The sequence below is a fragment of the Neltuma alba genome, unplaced genomic scaffold (genome assembly GCF_004799145.2).
Source record: "Neltuma alba isolate B1F8T4 unplaced genomic scaffold, ASM479914v2 tig00013086_pilon, whole genome shotgun sequence".
Lineage (NCBI taxonomy): Eukaryota > Viridiplantae > Streptophyta > Magnoliopsida > Fabales > Fabaceae > Neltuma > Neltuma alba.
This window is the reverse complement of record NW_021637414.1, coordinates 1-18,044: the sequence shown is the minus strand read 5'-3', so window position 1 is coordinate 18,044 and position 18,044 is coordinate 1. Positions and strand designations below refer to the sequence as shown.

Genomic DNA, 18,044 nt, shown 5'->3' with positions numbered 1-18,044 from the left:
TTAACGAAGGAGGCCTTGCAGTATGCTTCACAGTTCGTGCGTCTTTACTCTGGGATACCCAGTGAATCAGTTCAGATGTCCTCATATTTGGTCAGATCACAGTTTTATACTCTAAGCCTAATATTATCTTCAATTGTTGGAAGATGAGAGTGAGACGGAAGGTCTGCCTGCTGGCTGTTCTGAAATGATGAACTGGCATCTCCATTTGGAAGCTTATCCCAAGGATTGGCTGCTTCTGAAAAATCCAGATGCTGCCATTTCCATGATGAGCATGTGAGAGATATAATTTGATTGATTTTGGAACGATGCAGCATATTATTGACTGACCCTATGGAATTCTCGAGCGAGTGCATTCCATTGGGCAATATCACTTCTCAGTGCAAGCCAAACAGGTTATTGTTTTTCAGTTGCACACAGTTCTATTTTGTTGTCGTCAAGTATGATACTTTATTTCTTTTGTGGCCAGACTTGATGGCAGTATTTCATTAAATATGGACTTAAACTTCATCATTGGAAGGTCCAACAACAGCTAAGTTCATGTGTCCTCGTTGACATGTGATAGCACTTAATTGCAGCAACAAGTTAAACGAGTTTCTACAGTGCTGCGAAATTTCAGTTTCACTAACGTCTCCTAAGACAAAATCGGATCAGATGACTCCGACTCTGCGCCGTTATATACTTTAGGAAGAGACCTGGAAAAGCCAGATTACGTCCATAACTTCAGGAAGCCAAAACAAACTGCGGAGCAACTATTTCTCTTCCTACTTCACTCAGCTTACCCTTCATTCTTCAACCACGATCCCCTGTTCTGGTTTTAAGACTTGAGTTGATTAGACCGTATTGATATAAAAACACGAGTAAGTATTTGTAAAAGAAATTCTTATTTATGACTTCATAACATGATTACTTGATGATAACGGAATACAATTGACTCTTTAAATAGATAAAATTTCTAATCCTAATGAGACTTCAAAGTTTAAAAAATATGTCAAGAATAAGATGCCATTACTTAAATTCAAATCGAGAATATAATAAGATATTATCATTAATCCTATTTGACAACTCATGTTTCTAAAATAATTTTTTTTAACCAGAACGTTTCTAAAATAATAAATCATAATATAAAAATAATATAAACTGCTAATGAATTTAAAAGACTCCTAGGATATTTCAAAATATCAAAAACATCTGTTAAATCTTCCTAATAATATACTAAATTAATACAGAACCACTATGTCATGCATGATATTTAATAGAATTACTCTCTGGTGAGTGGCTTGTAATAGACCAGTATGTAATGTGAAGTGCTTGGCCAGAAGGGGAAAAAAGAAGAAGAAGAAATTAGAACAAAAGACCTAAAAGAAATAATATTTACTGTGGATGATCTTAGAACTCCTAATTACTTAGGAAGACACAAAAACTAAAATACAAATGTACTAATACTAAACTACCCCAAATAAACCTCCTTATACTCCCTCGCAAGGAACTAGGATCGGATGAAGGACTGGTCCCTGGGGGAAAGTAGCAGGGCATCCCATATAAATGAATGATACTAGGAATTCTGAGTGGGTTTATGATTCTAGGCAACTACATCTCAATTACTTGACAATTAGTAGCTAAAATAATAATTATTTTTTATTCAATCTACTATTTAATTATATATAATAACTGTTTATTGTGGAGTATACATTATAAAAATTGTACAATATAATTATATATAATAATATTTACTTAAATTTGATCACTAAAATTTAATAATACGTGTTCTAATTTCCTTTTCCAAAAAGTTAAATTTTATATATGAATCTAATTTTATTTTTCTATAACATTAAATTAGAAGCAGTGTTTTAAAAGAAATTATATTAAATGAATTTAAAATTTTTATAAAAATTTATGCATGTTGAAATATGTTATGAAAAATAATTTTTATTTTGATTTTGATTAAAACATAAAAATAATTTATTATTAATTATTTTGCAAATTTTATACTCCATTAATCCTATTTATAAGGCGTTTCCAACATATTTCACATAGACAGAAAAACTTTAAACTGTATTAATTCTTTATTAAAACATAACAACTTTTCAACTTTATCTTTGTTTAATACATACATTTTTTTAAAAAAAACTATTTACACTATAATAAATGAAGGACAATATAGCACGTTCATAATAAAAATTTAATGAAGTGACTCATAAATAGGATTAAAAAAAATCTTATCTCTCTATCCTATAAATAGGACTAGAGGAGTATATCTTTGTCTGTCTATATAATCAACGTTTTTGCTCATTTACTATATATGACTATTTTTTAGAAATTACTTAATATAATTTTTAAAAGTAATTAAATATATAGTCTTTTATTATAATATATTTAATGGGACGAACTGGGTTGAGAAAAGGTGGAGATGAAGAATTTGCCCTCGTCTTATTTGCTAATGAAAACTTTATTTTTGGTTAAAAATTTTGAGTACGTTTTATTCCTGATAAATAAAAATAGTGTAGATATCAATAGCAACTGTCAAATATTTAAAGCATAGTTAGTGGAAATATAGGTGATTAAGAAGAATTTGGCGTCTGCATATTTATATTTTTATTTATGGTATTTTTAAATAATTATAATTTTTAAGATTCATAATAAATATAGATTTTTTTGGTCCTTCTCTCTAATTTTTTCAAAAAAAAAACTCCCATATAAATGCCAATGTAAGGTAACAAACATCATTCCCATGTATCCTAAAATTTATATATTTACTTACGCTTTTGTTTACAAAAAAAATTAAAACTTTTTTAGGGTTTTTGGCTTTTCGGTGGAAAGATCAAAGCCTTGAAGGGAGGAGAAATTCGAAAATCGAAATCGATCCCCGAAAACCAGAAAGCTGCGCGTGAGGAGGAAGCGAGGAAGAGAATGGAGGGTTGGGACCCCAACACAAGTCGACACTGACTCAAATCCCTCTCCTTACAACGAAGGCGGGTCCAAGAGACGGTGCGGCATGGACGCAGAGACTGAAGGAGGAATACAAGGCTCTGATAGCTTACACCCAGATGAACAAGTCCAACGACAACGATTGGTTTCGGATCTCCGCCGCCAATCCTGAAGGAACACGTTGGACCGGCAAATGCTGGTATGTCTACAACCTCCTCAAGTATGAATTCGACCTCCAATTTGATATCCCCATCACCTATCCTTCCACCGCACCAGAACTCGAGCTTCCTCAGCTTGATGGCAAGACCCAGAAGGTTTATTTTGGTTTCTCCCTTGTTAGATCTTTTCCCCAAAAAATTTGCCGCCCGTTTTTTTTTTTTTTTTTCCAATTCAATGACACGGATCTTTTGGATGGGCGTTTCAGATGTATAGAGGAGGGAAGATTTGCTTGACCGTGCACTTCAAGCCCCTCTGGGCCAAAAACTGGTAATTTCATCTTACCTTTTCGTTTCATGCCCAGCCGGTGCTTGCTGTGGGAGTGATTAGATCTTCTACTCGCATTACTTTATTTCGATCACAAAAAAATTCATTCAATGGAAAAGTTGGAAGATTGATAACTTGGTATTGTTTCTTGGCGGAACATGTCCGAGCTCTTGATGCAAGGGCATAGAAAGATAGGTTGATTTGAATTTTGATACATGATCTATTTTATCATAATTCTATAGTGAACCTCACTATCTCAATCCCTGTGTTGCGATCCAATGGTGATTTGAGATTGTATCAATCATTAGTTGAAGTGCAATGATATTTTCCTGATAATGACCTTAGGTGTGATGTGTGAGTGAGAGAGAGAGGGTCCTTTGAGATGCGTCTTCTACCTGTCATGATCAAATTGCGACTTTTAAATGGAGATTACCTTGGCAGTTGGAACCATTTCATTGTCTATTTTACTAAAAGCAATAATCTGAAGTATTTCTATTCTCACCTTCTGCAGCCCTAGATTTGGCATAGCACATGCCCTTTGCTTGGGGCTTGCCCCATGGCTCGCCGCAGAGGTTCCTATTCTTGTGGATTCTGGTATGATCAAGCACAAAGATGATGCGACTACATCAACAGAATCTTAGCAGTTCGGTGTTGCAAAAGCTGAAAATGTAACGCCCAGGTTTTAGAGTCATTAGATATGTCAGTGAAAATAAAATGAGGACTATGCTCACGAACAAATTTACAGGGTTATCGTTGTGAAAATGTACATGTATTTGATAGAAAGACATGAGACCCGTACAGATGATTGGGGTATATGTATTTTATGTTGATATTGCATATGCGTAATGGCTAGGGATGTTTAACTCTATCAAATCATGAGCAGGAAAATGGAGCTTCTATTTATGTTGACATATGATACTGTTTTTAAGTTGTTGCTGGTGTTGTACTTGATTGAAGGGGGCTGACGAATGACGGTCATGTTCATCTGTGTCGGATTTATTGTTCCGGAAATTTCAGTCTGTGGCTTCCTTCAACTAAAATATTTCCTGTTCTTATTCTTTGTTGGGATGCGTCATCATAAATGCAGCTCCAAAACATGCAGAGAATCAATGTCACCTGAGGCTCCATCTCTATCACGCGGGTGTTGAATGAAATGGAAGGTTATGTGAATACCAGGGTCCAAGGCAGTGTAGCCACCCATAAAATGCATCACATTCTTGGGATGAGTAGTAACATTAGGAATGTGTGCAATAGCAATCACAGAAACTGATACTTCCTTTCTTCTTATCTAAAGCTATGAGCTATCTGATCCACGGGTATCAGCAAGTTCAAAGGTTCACAAGATCGGAATCATAATGGTTCAAGAACCAAAAAAGTTAAAATTAAAGTGCGTGCACAGTCCACGCACCGTCTAGTGTTTTAATGCTGCATCACAAGAATTGAGACTTGAATGCAAGCTATGATTAGCAGCAGGGAGAGATTGCAGAGAACGTGTGTGAATTTGGGAGCACTATCACTGACATCAAACTCCAAACGTCTGCGTTTGATGAACGTGTCTCTCTGCCTTTCACTATCTTTGGCCCCGTCTCTGGTCAAAACCAAGTGCTATAGCATTTTATTAACGTGATGAAATGATAATGGGTTACTATATGTATGGACCTGATATGTTCAGGTGTGTCGCTGGAAGCGAAGAGTCAGTTTGGGGGGGGGGGGGTGATAGGAACGCTCTTTTCAAGAGAATGCAGCTCTTCAATGGTCTCAGCTCTCACCAGCGTTGTGCCATGCATCTCTGCCCTCTGCCTTGGGATTATCACGGCCAACCCATTACGACCGCCACTTCCACTGCCGATGAATTTCATACTTGTGCATTTCTTTACCCAATTTAATAATCGAGAATCTTTGAACCAAAAAAAGAACATAGAAAGTCTTGCCATCATGCATCCACCAACTTACACAATTATTTTTGTGGGCGTGGAGACCAAAACCCAAAGGGCTAATAAAATGTGAAGCCCCGATAGTTGGATTTGATAACTACCCAACAACAGCAATTTAGGTTCCATCTACTTATTGTTTTTGTTACCAAAAAGGGCAATAGGCTTTAGAAAAGTGGGCGTGGCCCAGTGAGTGAGCTGTCCGAGGACAAGACATCCTTTTAAGTTTGACAATGCCTTAACTACTTAATCGATTCTCTTCTATGCTTTTCTTTTTTTTTTTTAATAGGCACAGGGATCCTCTTACTAAATTTTAAAAGCAATTCTATTCAAGATATTATAAGACACTATATGTGAGTACCTCTTTTAATAAAAATTTGAATCTTGATTTATCATATTATAAATGACTAACTCCGTCTATTAGATCCAATTCTGTTGATTTTTTTTTTTTGGGGGTTATCAAAGGAATTCTCTTGTAAGTTGATAGAAAAGATAATCCGTTTATTATATTTCAATGACCCCACCCAGTCCGCGACTTTATCATGCTTGTGGCGAACACGAGGCCATGAAATCCTAGAAGGCAATCTGCACCACATGTTCACTTCACGAGCAACTCTCACCCAATCTATTCCTCCGTTGAATGATTTCATGCGCCTTTTATTATTTTAAATATTAGCTTAATGGTTTTCGACTCCTTGTGATATCATAACATTATTTTAACCTTTACCCCTCCGTCTTATCGGAAGAACGTTCACCCTCTCTTTTTTGTTTGTGATTTTTTTATATGCCAAATGAGAAACACCAACAATTTCCAACAACTAAACAGCAAGCTCTGTAACCATACTACGTGTCGTCCATACTAGTTTCATTATTTCTCCCATTGAAATTCTTACTTCTATTACTAGCACATTTCATTACTATCGGTCGTTTTGCTTGGAAATTACTGACATTGTTGGAGACTAACCAATATATTAATATTAGGCTAACCATTATAACGTTATTATCTTACAAACACACACACACACACACAAACAAGCCTAACTTACGACCAAAAAAGAACACAGGCTATCAATCATTTTCAAAAATATCATTTAACATAACGATATTTGATTGCATGCATTTTTTTTCTTTTTTTTGCGCAAAAAAATTGTAACTGGAGGCTGAAAATGTAGAGCCTGAAATCTTCGATTTGAGGGAGAACGGGGTCCACAAGAGATCGGGAGCAGCTTGTAAGGGATAGACAAGAAGGGTCAGATTGGGAGTGTGGATAAAAGGCATGCTCGTTGGCCAATCAGAATTCAGAGAAATCACAACGTGTCCCTCGGCCCAATAATGCGGCGTGTGGCATTTCCGTAAGACCCAAGTTCAAGGCACAATCTTTACTTCGTTTGGCACCAACCCCTCCACGCGTTTCTCGATCTACCTTTCATTAGTTTAGCCTCACATCCGAACAGCTCCTTGGGAATTCGTTCAACACAACAACTACCAAAACGATTCCTTGCTGAGACATTTTCGCCTCTTGCCTTCGTCTTTCAGTTTCCCATTATTCCTCTCTGCAATCTTGGGTTAGGGTTTGACGCAGTCTCAATGGCTGTTTCAACCAGCTTCTCTGGTGCCAAATTGGAGGCCTTGTTGCTGAAATCTTCTTCCCCTGCGTCGAGGGCTTCCTCTGCTACCCGTTTTTCGGAATTTGGCAAACCCGGTTCAATTAAAAAGACCCTGATTCAGAGAGGAATAATTCGCTGCGACGCTGTTCCTGAGGTGTTGATCAAGGCCGATGATCCGAGTAATGGCACCAGCGTCTCTGCTCTTGAGCAGCTCAAGACTTCTGCTGCTGACAGTAAGTCTTGTTCTTGATTTTCAGTTAATGTTACGATGACAAGGCCCATTGGATAGTTTCTTTTTTTTTTTTCCCTGAACTGATAATTTGTTTCCGCAACTCAGTTACTAGATTGCAATAGTTTGGTACTTTGAGATTTTTAATTTGAATCCAAATTGAGGTTTGATTCTTTCCAATCGTTTACATTACTAGTTCCCAGTTACAAAATGAAGAGTGTTATAAGATGAGAGCGAATGCTCTTATTTGTCTTCTGTAACGATTCTCGTTTATAATCTTAGTTGTTAGAGCCAAGAACAGCTCATCATGCACGGAGAAAGAATGAAAAATTTTAGGCTGGAAAGTAGTGTACCGTTCGCCTTAAGGAAAACGTTCACTTTGCTCTTGACAACTGCATAAAAAGCTGGACTTACATTTTTTTTAATGTTAATTTTGTTTAGCAGTAATGTCAACCACGGGCATTGGTCTGGCTCTTCTGATTTGATTTCGGGCAGTTGACTATAAGACATCGCTGAGAATATCTTTGCATTATGCCCTTTTAATCCACAAAATCTAAAATTGTATCACTAGTTGGAAGATTATGTTTTTTGTAAATCATTACAATTGGATTGGGATTTATGGTTGTGTTTAAGGTTTGAAATTTTTAACTCAAACACAGTAGCTCCGCGATTCACCCGGAAATATATAAATGTCATCCATACAATTATACCATCGTAAAAGAGGAACAAATTCTTCTTGGGTCCTCGCTTGTACTTTCATTCTTGCTCAAAATCTTTACATCTTAAATTATGGAACTCCTCAAGAAGACCTTTTTTTTTTATATATTTTTCTGACGGCTTTTTCACATTGTTTTTCAAATTTGTTGTGCAGTGTTGCTATTTATTACCCCCTTTTTATGACGTAAAAAGATCACAAAGTGAATATTCAATTATACAGGCTTTTCTTCATCATTATTGCCATACATCCATCGGTTTTTCTCTGAGAGGATTATGGCGAAATCCAAAGTCCTGTGACAAATTTTACTACAAACCATGATTACATAGAGTTTTTAAATGAAACCCACACATGAGAAACACGAGGCTATCATCCATCATCAAATAAACAGTTCTTTTCCCAGATAGTCACGAGAAGGCTACAGTGTTTAAATATTTTACACAATTAACCTTATCAGGATATACAAAGGAAAGAAGCAGCATTGTGGTCATTGGGCTCAGTGTGCAGTACACCTGTGGAAATGCGAGAAAAGCTTGCCATTCCAGAAGCAGAATGGCCTCAAGCCATTGGAGAGCTGTGTGGTCTGAATCATATTGAAGAAGCAGCTGTGCTGAGCACCTGCAACAGAATGGAGATATATGTCGTTGCTTTGTCCCAGCACCGTGGTGTCAAAGAGGTCACTGAATGGATGTCAAAGGTAAGTCCCGAGTTCGCATTTGGTAATATATTAATATCCAATTGCAATAATCATGTTGAATAATTCTGTTATTTGCAGAAAAGTGGGGTCCCTGTTTCTGAGCTTTGCCAGCATCGATTCTTGCTTTACAACAAAGATGCTACAGAGCATCTTTTGAAGTATCTGCAGGCCTTGACTCTCTTGTATTGGGAGAAGGTCAAATCCTTGCGCAGGTCAAGCAGGTAGTTAAAGTTGGGCAGGGCATTAATGGCTTTGGGAGAAACATCAGTGGGCTGTTCAACATGCAATTACTGTGGGGAAGAGGGTTAGAACTGAAACTAATATTGCTGCTGGTGCAGTTTCTGTAAGCTCAGCTGCTGTTGAGTTGGCCTTGATGAAACTACCAGAAGCCTCACATGATAAGGCCAGGATGTTGGTTATTGGAGCTGGCAAGATGGGAAAGCTTGTAATCAAACATTTGGTGGCGAAAGGTTGCACTAAGATGGTGGTTGTTAATAGAACTGAGGAGAGAGTTGCAGCGATCCGTGAAGAAATGAAGGGTGTTGAAATTGTATATCAACCCCTTTCAGAAATGCTCTCCTGTGCTGGTCAAGCAGATGTCGTTTTTACCAGCACTGCATCAGAAAGCCCCTGTTCTTGAAAGATCATGTGCAGGACCTTCCTTCTGCAAGTCAAGATGTTGGGGGGCTTCGTCTTTTATTGATATCTCTGTTCCTCGCAATGTAGGTTCTTGTGTCTCAGATGTGGATTCTGTGCGAGTTTACAATGTCGATGACCTCAAAGAGGTTGTGGCTGCTAATAAAGAAGATCGGCTGAGAAAAGCAATGGAGGCTCAGGCAATCATTGTCGAGGAATCAAAACAATTCGAAGCTTGGAGGGACTCTCTGGAAACTGTTCCTACCATCAAGAAGTTGAGGGCTTATGCTGAAAGAATCAGGGCTGCTGAGCTTGAGAAATGCCTAAGTAAGATGGGAGATGATATCCCAAAGAAGACAAGGAGAGCTGTGGATGACCTTAGCCGGGGCATAGTGAATAAGCTGCTCCATGGTCCAATGCAACACCTGAGATGTGATGGGAGTGACAGTCGGACTCTTAGTGAGACCCTTGAGAACATGCATGCTTTGAATAGAATGTTCAGTCTTGAGACAGAAGTATCAATTTTGGAGCAGAAGATTCGAGCCAAGGTGGAACAAAGTCAGAAGTAATATCTGACTCCAATTATGCTGATCACACTTATTGATTTCCTCTATTCAAAAATGGGGGAACACTCTCGCCCTTTTAGGAATGAGAATCTTCAGTTGCATAGTTGAAACAGGAGAAGCCTCCCCGGGGAACCTAAACCCATATTTGCTCTCTAGTGTCTGCTTGGCGTAGCTTGTTTGGGGTTTTGGGTTTTTCTCATTTGTGCAATGTTATTCCGTTGCCATTTTGATTGTACTATACCACATAAAGGAGTTGTGTTGGCGAGAGATGCTTCCCCTTGTATTGAGGGTCCTAATTGTAATTTAGCGAGGTCACATACTGAGATGAGACTGGTTTTTGAGCGTCTTTCTTGACGCTGGTTCTCCGCTCTGGTTGTTCAAATAAAGTTTTTATGCTTTCTCAAGATCGTGTAATTTAAACAATATTGCAGCTGACCATTCGATCAATATCAATACATGGATGTGGGCGGGTTTCCTGTATGTTTCGGATGAGTTTTGAGAAGGCTAATCATGTTCCACCTTTGACGGGGAATTAGGTGAATCTCACATTGTAGCCCGAATGATCAATGCATCAAATTGATCCCTGGAATCCGAAACTTGCAAAATCCCAGCAAATGGGATTGGCTATGCCATCTCTCTGGAGTCCGGACGCTTTCTGTGGTAGTTGGGGGGAAGGGTACCTCTGAACCAAAGCAAAGATCAGGGAAGAAGAATCTGTGTTTGTTCATTTCTTTTGGAGTGAGGGCGTGTGGTGGTGAAAGAATCCGTGGACATGAAGCGTGGATGCTTCAGGCACCCTACAATCGGAAACTCAGAGGGAATAATAACGTGGAGGACCATGGCACTGTCTAGAGATGAATGGTCCCTCAGCACCACGTCACATGAATTGAGCCACCAATCAAATCCATTTGTTTGTTTGATCTTTTCGTGGAATAACACTGATTGACAACACAGGCGATGTGCTGCATTTTCACACTACGGTCTCTTTCATTTTAATTCTTATGTTAACAACGAACAAGAATACAAAAGTTATAAACAACATCAAATACATATCATGTAAAACAAAATTTCATATTTATGCCTTCACTTTCTCTCCTTTTTTTCTTTTGCTACTTTCATTTCCAGCATCTAACCAAACAGAGCTTATAGAGGCTATTGGGAACACACGCCTAAAGACAAAGGACAGCGTAATTTAGGGGACAAGTGACACAGATGCTGGAATCCATCATCGGTTAGCAGTTACATTAATGATCACCAAACGATATAAATGGAGTATCGATGTTTAATGTTGACAATGAATTCGTATCGTATGTACAAATGCGTACCAAGAAATTAGCTGGAAATTGTTGTCAAAACTGGGGCAAGTAGCTGCAGCCGAAAGAGACAGTTCGAAGCAGTAACTCATTGAATTGTCAATTATAAGAAAGGAGCTTTCAGTGCCCTCCTATTGCACGTTGTTTGATGCAGCGTCCAAGCTTCAGAGGTAGCAAATGTCAATATTTAAATTGAAAGTTTTAAGAATTTCTTACGCTGCAAATTAAATGCCACATCTCGAACCAAGCTTGATCGTTCAGAAGAAGCTTAGATCAGGCATGTCGAGAATTACTACAAATTTTCCTGTGGTATTTGCCTGTTTCGCTCATTTAAAGCATCGCATCGGGTGGAGACCTTTTAACGCAGCACAGCATCTAGTTAAAAATTAAATTGTAAGTGACTTGGTAGTGTTTGTTCTTGTAGAGAAGACGCGGTGGTGGGATAAAGAAACACAAAGATGGGCCCCAAATCTGTTATTGTAGTCTGTGGTGAGTTGTAACAAGAGGGGACCACCTCCTTTATTTATTTTTTTAAAAAGGTTTCAGCGTTAATAACAACAAAGCGATCCAAGGCATCAAACTGCGAGATGGAATCTAATCATTTGTCCATTATTATTGCTGCAAGCCAGCCACCCGCCGTCTTAACTTCTTCCTCCCCATTTATTTTCCATTTAAATAGGGGCAAGAATCTTCATTATTCGACCCACCCGTCTGGTTAATTAAAAATTAGCAAAACAAATAAAAGCGTTGATATGTTATGCCAGGATATAATCCCAAGGAGGTTACCGTTTGAGAAGCGTACAGATAGTGTTTGGAATCAGGTGGTGAATTTTCATTTTCTCATCCTCTCAGTTCCCACACACACCAATGAAAATCCCAAAGCAATCATTTAATCCCACAAAAACCTCTCATCGCATCATATCTTCATCATTTACACACACGCCCCCCCACCCATTCCTCCTCTCACACCCCATCACTAAATGTTTCTTTTTTTTTTTTTTTCACTCTCTCTCTCTCTCTCTCTACTTCTGCAATTTTATACTTTATTTTCCAGATAATATTTTTAAAAAGAAAGAGAAAAGAGAACTAAGCCTTTGTTTTGTGGGAAAAAAATTAAAACCTAGCGTTTTCGAAGCCGTGCAAGTCGCTGACTCTGTTCAATGACTTCTTCATGATGGCCACCTTAGCCAGCTTCTCAGCAGCTCTCCAAGCCGACGTCGGCGTGAGCGGCTCACCATTATCATCCACCAAGCTCGTCATCTCCCTCTCGCTCCCTCGCCTGCGTTCCTGCGTCATCATCTGCTGCTCCGTCGTGTTCTGAGTGCGCCAATGAAGCTCTGCCAGCTCAGCTTCCAACGCACGCACGTGCTCCTCAGCCGAGCTCGACTTGGCCTGCATCAAGAGCGCACGAGCCGAAGCCAGTAAATGATGAGCGCTGGTGAAGTCGTTGTAGTCCACGAGCCGGCGAGACTCGGCTATGGCTCGAGTGGATATGAAGAAATTCCTCAAGCGTTCGCTTCGCGTGCCCTGAGGTGGCGGAACCAGTAGGGCCTGTCCCTACTCGATACGATCTCCTGAGAAGCGGGGTCCTTATACAAGCACCGTACCCTCATCACGTGGTGGGTCCCCAGTGCCGACGTTGGAACTCTCAGCTCCACCAGTAACTCCCTCTCCTCCTCCGCGTACAAGTCGCCGAGCCGTACGCTGCCTGAGCTCATTGCTGTTGTTCGACCGCCGCATAAATAGATGCCGCTGATTTCAGCCGCCGATGAGCCCGACTGGAAGCCGAGCTGAATTCTCAAGTCCTGTACAACAACACTCAACAGCCCACCGACGCACTTGGCAAATGCATCCTCGGCCGGCTCGTGGCTGAAGCCACTCTTTTTTCCGAACCCGAAAGCATGAACCGGAATCTCAATGTGGGCGAATCGGGTCGAGGACGCGTGGTTCGAGGATTTCCGTTGGTTGTTGACGTTACTGCTGTGAACTCGTTCGTCCTGACCGTCCGATAGGAGCATCACGCTGGCAACCGGGTTTCTCCCCTCCGGTCCTCCAGCACTTTTGCGGCTTTTCTCAGAGCATCGCCCACACAAGTGCCATGGCCAGGGACAAGCCGATCGATTATGCGCCGAGCCACGCGCTGTCCTTGAGCCGTCATTCTTCTCAAGGGTAAGAGCCGCTTGGAAGTGGCCGAGAAAGCCACTATGGAGAGCCTGTCGGCTGGACTGAGTGAGGAAATGACCAAACGCATCGCGCGCTTAAGCATGTGCAGCTTCGCGCCTGTCATGCTCGCACCAACGTCAAGAACCGTTACGAGATCTATGGGAGCTCGCTGCGACTGACCAAGACGCGGCGTCATACTGTTATTGCCACTGCGCGCTGCAGGAGGAGGCGGAGGAGCCTTCACTTTCAAAACCAAAGCGTAAGTCTCGTGGGTCCGGGAGACTGACACTACGGCACACTCGGGGATCAACTTCACCTGAACGTTCCTGGAATCTTTGTCGCTTATTTGCAGGTCATCAGAGTAAGATTTGATTGAGGATGAAGATTTTGCATTGGCAAAAAATCCCTGAAATTCTTCAACGTCGTCTTCGCCTTCTTCGGCGTTTTCGTCGGCTTCAGGTATTGGAATGATGCGACCACCGGATGTGGGAGACAGAAGCGGCTCGTCATCGTCGTAGGACCTGTAACAATCAAATTGCTTTGGGTGCTTCTGTGGTAATTGTTGGGGCGGTTCAACAAGCTGGGTTCTGAAAACTGAGGATGAGTTTTCTGTAGTCTTCTGGGTGGCATTTGGTTTTACGACGTTCTTGTCAACCACGATGTCGTTCTTTTCGGCGGATTCTGTGGCGTGGTTCTTGTGTGCGGCTAGCAGAGGCACGTCTTTCCAGGTAGCGTTGCAGACGGGGCAGACGAGGCTTCCATGTTTGCGTACATAATCGGCGATACAGGGAAAGTGAAAGGCATGAGTACATTCTGCAGTGTAAATGGCCGTTCCCTGACCGGTTTTTACGCTATTCAAGCAGATTCCACAACTACTCTGCAGGATAGGAAACCAGAAAAGACAAAACAAATCCATTAAGCCAATAGATCTCACCCCATTGATGCAATTGAAGAAAACCATAGCACTCAGAATCAGGAATAACTTACCCGGAATTTGAAGCTGTTTCTGAAGAGAGATAACTTCAAAGGAGAACGCGGCGATGCGGGATTTGAGGTTGAACTGGTTTTGGGGGACTTGGTTGCCCTGGGAGTATTTTGCTTTGAAATCTGGGGCTGTCATTCACGTTTGCTGCTTCTGAAAGTGTCCGGCAACGCAAGCTCGGACTAGACACGGCTTGAGATTGCTGCTGCAAGCGCGGGGTGGAAGGATTGCCCCCGCCGGAGAGAAAACCCAATCGAACACAGCTTCTGGGGCTGGGGCTTGGACTCGTGCCCCTGTGCTGCTTATCGGATATGGCAGATTCCGGGTCACGAGTGCAAAAGGCTCTTCTCCATCCAGTTCCCATTTTCCCCCTCACAAACCGAAAACAATGAGAATTCTGCAGTACTCGCTCAGCTGAACCTTTTCCTTTAGCACGAAGTTACGAAACCTTTATTCGCTTCTATCTCTATCTATGCCTTTTTATTCATGCTTACCAGAGGGGAAGAAGGAAAAGGAAGTTTTGTTTTGTTCTATTTTTGATCGATCTGAAGATGCCGCACGGGACAACAAAAGGGCAAGATCGAATTTAGTGATATAAGGCTTGGGATCAGACGAAGATAAAAGCCAAAGAGACAAGGCTAAAGCGATTCTACGATATCTAACTCCAGGCCTAAACACACAGGTTTTTGGTCTCACTTTTTGCCTCCTCGCTTTCGCACTTAATGAAAAAGGCTGAGAAAATCTGAGCAAATAAATGCCTAGAGAGGGAAAGAGAGAGAGCGAGAAAGGAGAGATGCGTCCTCCTCGCTCGAAAAATTGAAATGCACACAACAAAAATGAAGAAGGCCACGTTACCTCGCATCTTTATATGTAGGGCATCATTTTCCAATCGAGCAAAGATAATGCAATCCATCATATCCAAATCACGGATTAATTTCCATAATACTAATGATTTACCCAAAAAAAGATAAAACGACTTTACCCACAGTACTGGCACGTGTTGGTTAGGTCGCCAAGTATCCTGTCAACGTCCTCCTCTCTCTCTCTCTCTCTCTCTTTCCAGAACCAATTCATTACAGTTAATCACCGACCTGTGAGGTTGCAAAAATAACTAAAACTGAAGTGATCGCGCCTACATGCCTCATGCTGCGGATTCCTCCACGAGGACACGTGCCCTGCAGTTTCTGTATTGCGATCCCCAGCTCTGTGTAGGATTATCAATTGTCCTGTCCACGGTTAACTTCATCAGCCCCGGCTGAAAGCCCCTCCATACTCCCTCGCTCGTCGAAATCCAGTGGTCGTTCATTAACTGCCGTTGGATTTGTCACGGGTCCTCCTGATCCTAACTACTTTCCACCGTCGGATCCCGTTGAGCGCGCCCCAGCCTGCTCCAAATTCCCACCCAATTATTACTACAATCAACCATTGACTGTGACAATGCATGCATGCAGAGCACTGCCCCCTCGTGGACTCTCGAGGTTTCGCCCCTCTATAAGTATTTTCACGCAACTGCTCTTGCTCCTCTGTCCATTCATGTTTCCGCCTTATGAAGTATTGGTACTGGTAACTTGGAACTCCGTTTCAACTCCATTTGGGGTGTGTTTGGATTAGCCGTGAAGAAGTAATTTTTTTGCAATCTAACTTTTACAGACGTTAGGTTAGATAAAAACAGCTTTTTTGAGCTTATTGTATAAGTCCGTTTCAGTGACAAAAGTCAGATTACAAAAATGTGATTCCAAACACATCCTAAATCAAAAAAGCTCCTTTTACCGGTAGAGAAGTCAATTTGAAGGTTCAGATGTGATTCCAAACACACCCTTCTTTGAATTATGCCAATTCAAGACAATTGTGCAAAAATAAATTTATTATGTTTTATAAACATATAAACATGTACTAGTACAATAACAACTAGGACGTCCTAAAATGCATATGCTGGGAGTAAAGTACTCATATAATAAGTTGAACAAAATAACCCATATAAAAGATGCATGAAATACTCTCTCCTTTTGATGTGAGGAAAAATATCGGGTACAAGGAGCATTAATTAGCGTAGGGGAGCAGAGAAGGTGTGCATAAAAATCAGAAACAAACAAAATTGGATCGCAGATGAGTCGTCCCGCAACATAGCCCAGCCCTTTCAGTGCGTGTCAGTGGTTCGGAGACCTACGTGCCCGGAGCCTCACCTACAACCGTTCCCGTCCCTCTTTTTACATTTAGTCTTTTTTTTTTTGGGCTGGATATTCCGCTCTTTAAATTTGAACGACAGGGATCATTGAACGCTACTAATAGTGGTTGAAGCCGGACTTGGGAAGCCGAAGGGGGCCTGGTCAGTAACAAATGGGAGGCACCAGATCGAAGCATTCCTTTGAAAGTGGGTTTCTTCTTCAAAACCGAGGAGGTGGGGGAGGGTGGTAGTACCTTCCCCAAAAGGACAGTGTGACCCCCAGCAGCTGATTTGACTGCAATGTCATCAATTAGTCAATTATTCCGACGACACCCTATTGAACGCCGTTTTGAGCTTCTGATTGCTGACGTTTCGGCCTCCTTGGAAAATGGAAAACCCGCATTTGTCAATTGTCAACTCGTCGCCCCGAATACATTAAACTATTAGTACTTATATACTTTAGACCTAATCTTTGAATTTATTCGCCTTTTCCTTCATGCTGTGATTATTTTAACCGAGTTAGGCAGCTCCCGGCCACTTTTGAAGATTGTTTTTCACTTTTTCAAGCCTTCTCGAACAACGTTTCCGTCGAGGGTGAGAATTTCACCCAGTCACATGATGGCATGACAGGAGATGTTTTGCATTTTTTTTATGGGAAATATTTTAGATTAAAACTAAATCATAATTTAAAAAATAATTTTATAGTATACAAAATAAATATATAAAAAATTTGTTTTGGTTTGCAAAAAAATTTTTAAAGTGTTCCAAACACCCTAAATAAAAAACCAAACCATCCGACGTGGTTGCGACTAGGGGTATTATTTTGCTTGTTTTGTATATGCATCTCTGTCTGCCTTGGAATTTTATTGGGGACCGTGGGATAAATATTATTTTGAGAATCGCAGCGAGAATTATCCATGTACAGAAGTGGAAGCATTCCGTTGATGAAAAACCTTGACTAGGAAACAAGCGGAAATGGAGTGGCCGTTAGGTTCCAATCAAATAAAAGATGAATTAACCGAGTGGATGGTCGAGTCCGGTACGGTGTTCAATAATTGGACCGACCAGATCAAAATCTGACCCTAAAAGCTCAACTTCATAGATAAGAAATGAACAAAGGAAGTGCATGTTAGCAGATAACCAGTGGACCTGCATGCATATAAACACATACACACACACATATATTATTATTATTATTATTAAGAAGGTCAACAAATGACAATGAATGCGATTCCAACAGTTACCATATTGCAAGTACCCAGGCATTTTGTGAGTCTGCTCATATCTATATGCACCGGATTTGGCTTCCCCCGTCAATCACCATTTAATATTAATTAATTATTTTTAAATTTCGCAACGATCACGTGACAAATTGATCATTGATCAGCCTGCTATGACTTCAGCTCCCCACTAACTAAATGCTACTCCGTCTTCTGTCCTTATTGTAAATTATTTTGTAGGGAACATTTTTTTATCCTGAATATAAATCTCTTACATGATATTTAGGATGATTTTTTAATTTTACCTCATTTAAATATAGTTGGAAATAAAACAAGGAGGCAGGGATATGACGGTCATCAATGGAGAGGTAAAAGAAATTTAATAAGAAATATTTAAAATTTTATCAATTTAA

General features: G+C 40.5%; 3 pseudogenes; 2 read left to right on the top strand and 1 right to left on the bottom strand.

Moving 5' to 3' along the window:
• The first annotated feature begins 2,892 nt into the window (after positions 1–2,892).
• Positions 2,893–4,240, top strand: LOC114734376 (ubiquitin-fold modifier-conjugating enzyme 1-like; annotated as a pseudogene).
• A 2,531-nt stretch (positions 4,241–6,771) lies between these two features.
• Positions 6,772–10,275, top strand: LOC114734373 (glutamyl-tRNA reductase 1, chloroplastic-like; annotated as a pseudogene).
• A 1,899-nt stretch (positions 10,276–12,174) lies between these two features.
• On the bottom strand, positions 12,175–14,619 carry LOC114734361 (E3 ubiquitin-protein ligase WAV3-like; annotated as a pseudogene).
• Between the last annotated feature and the right edge of the window lie 3,425 nt (positions 14,620–18,044).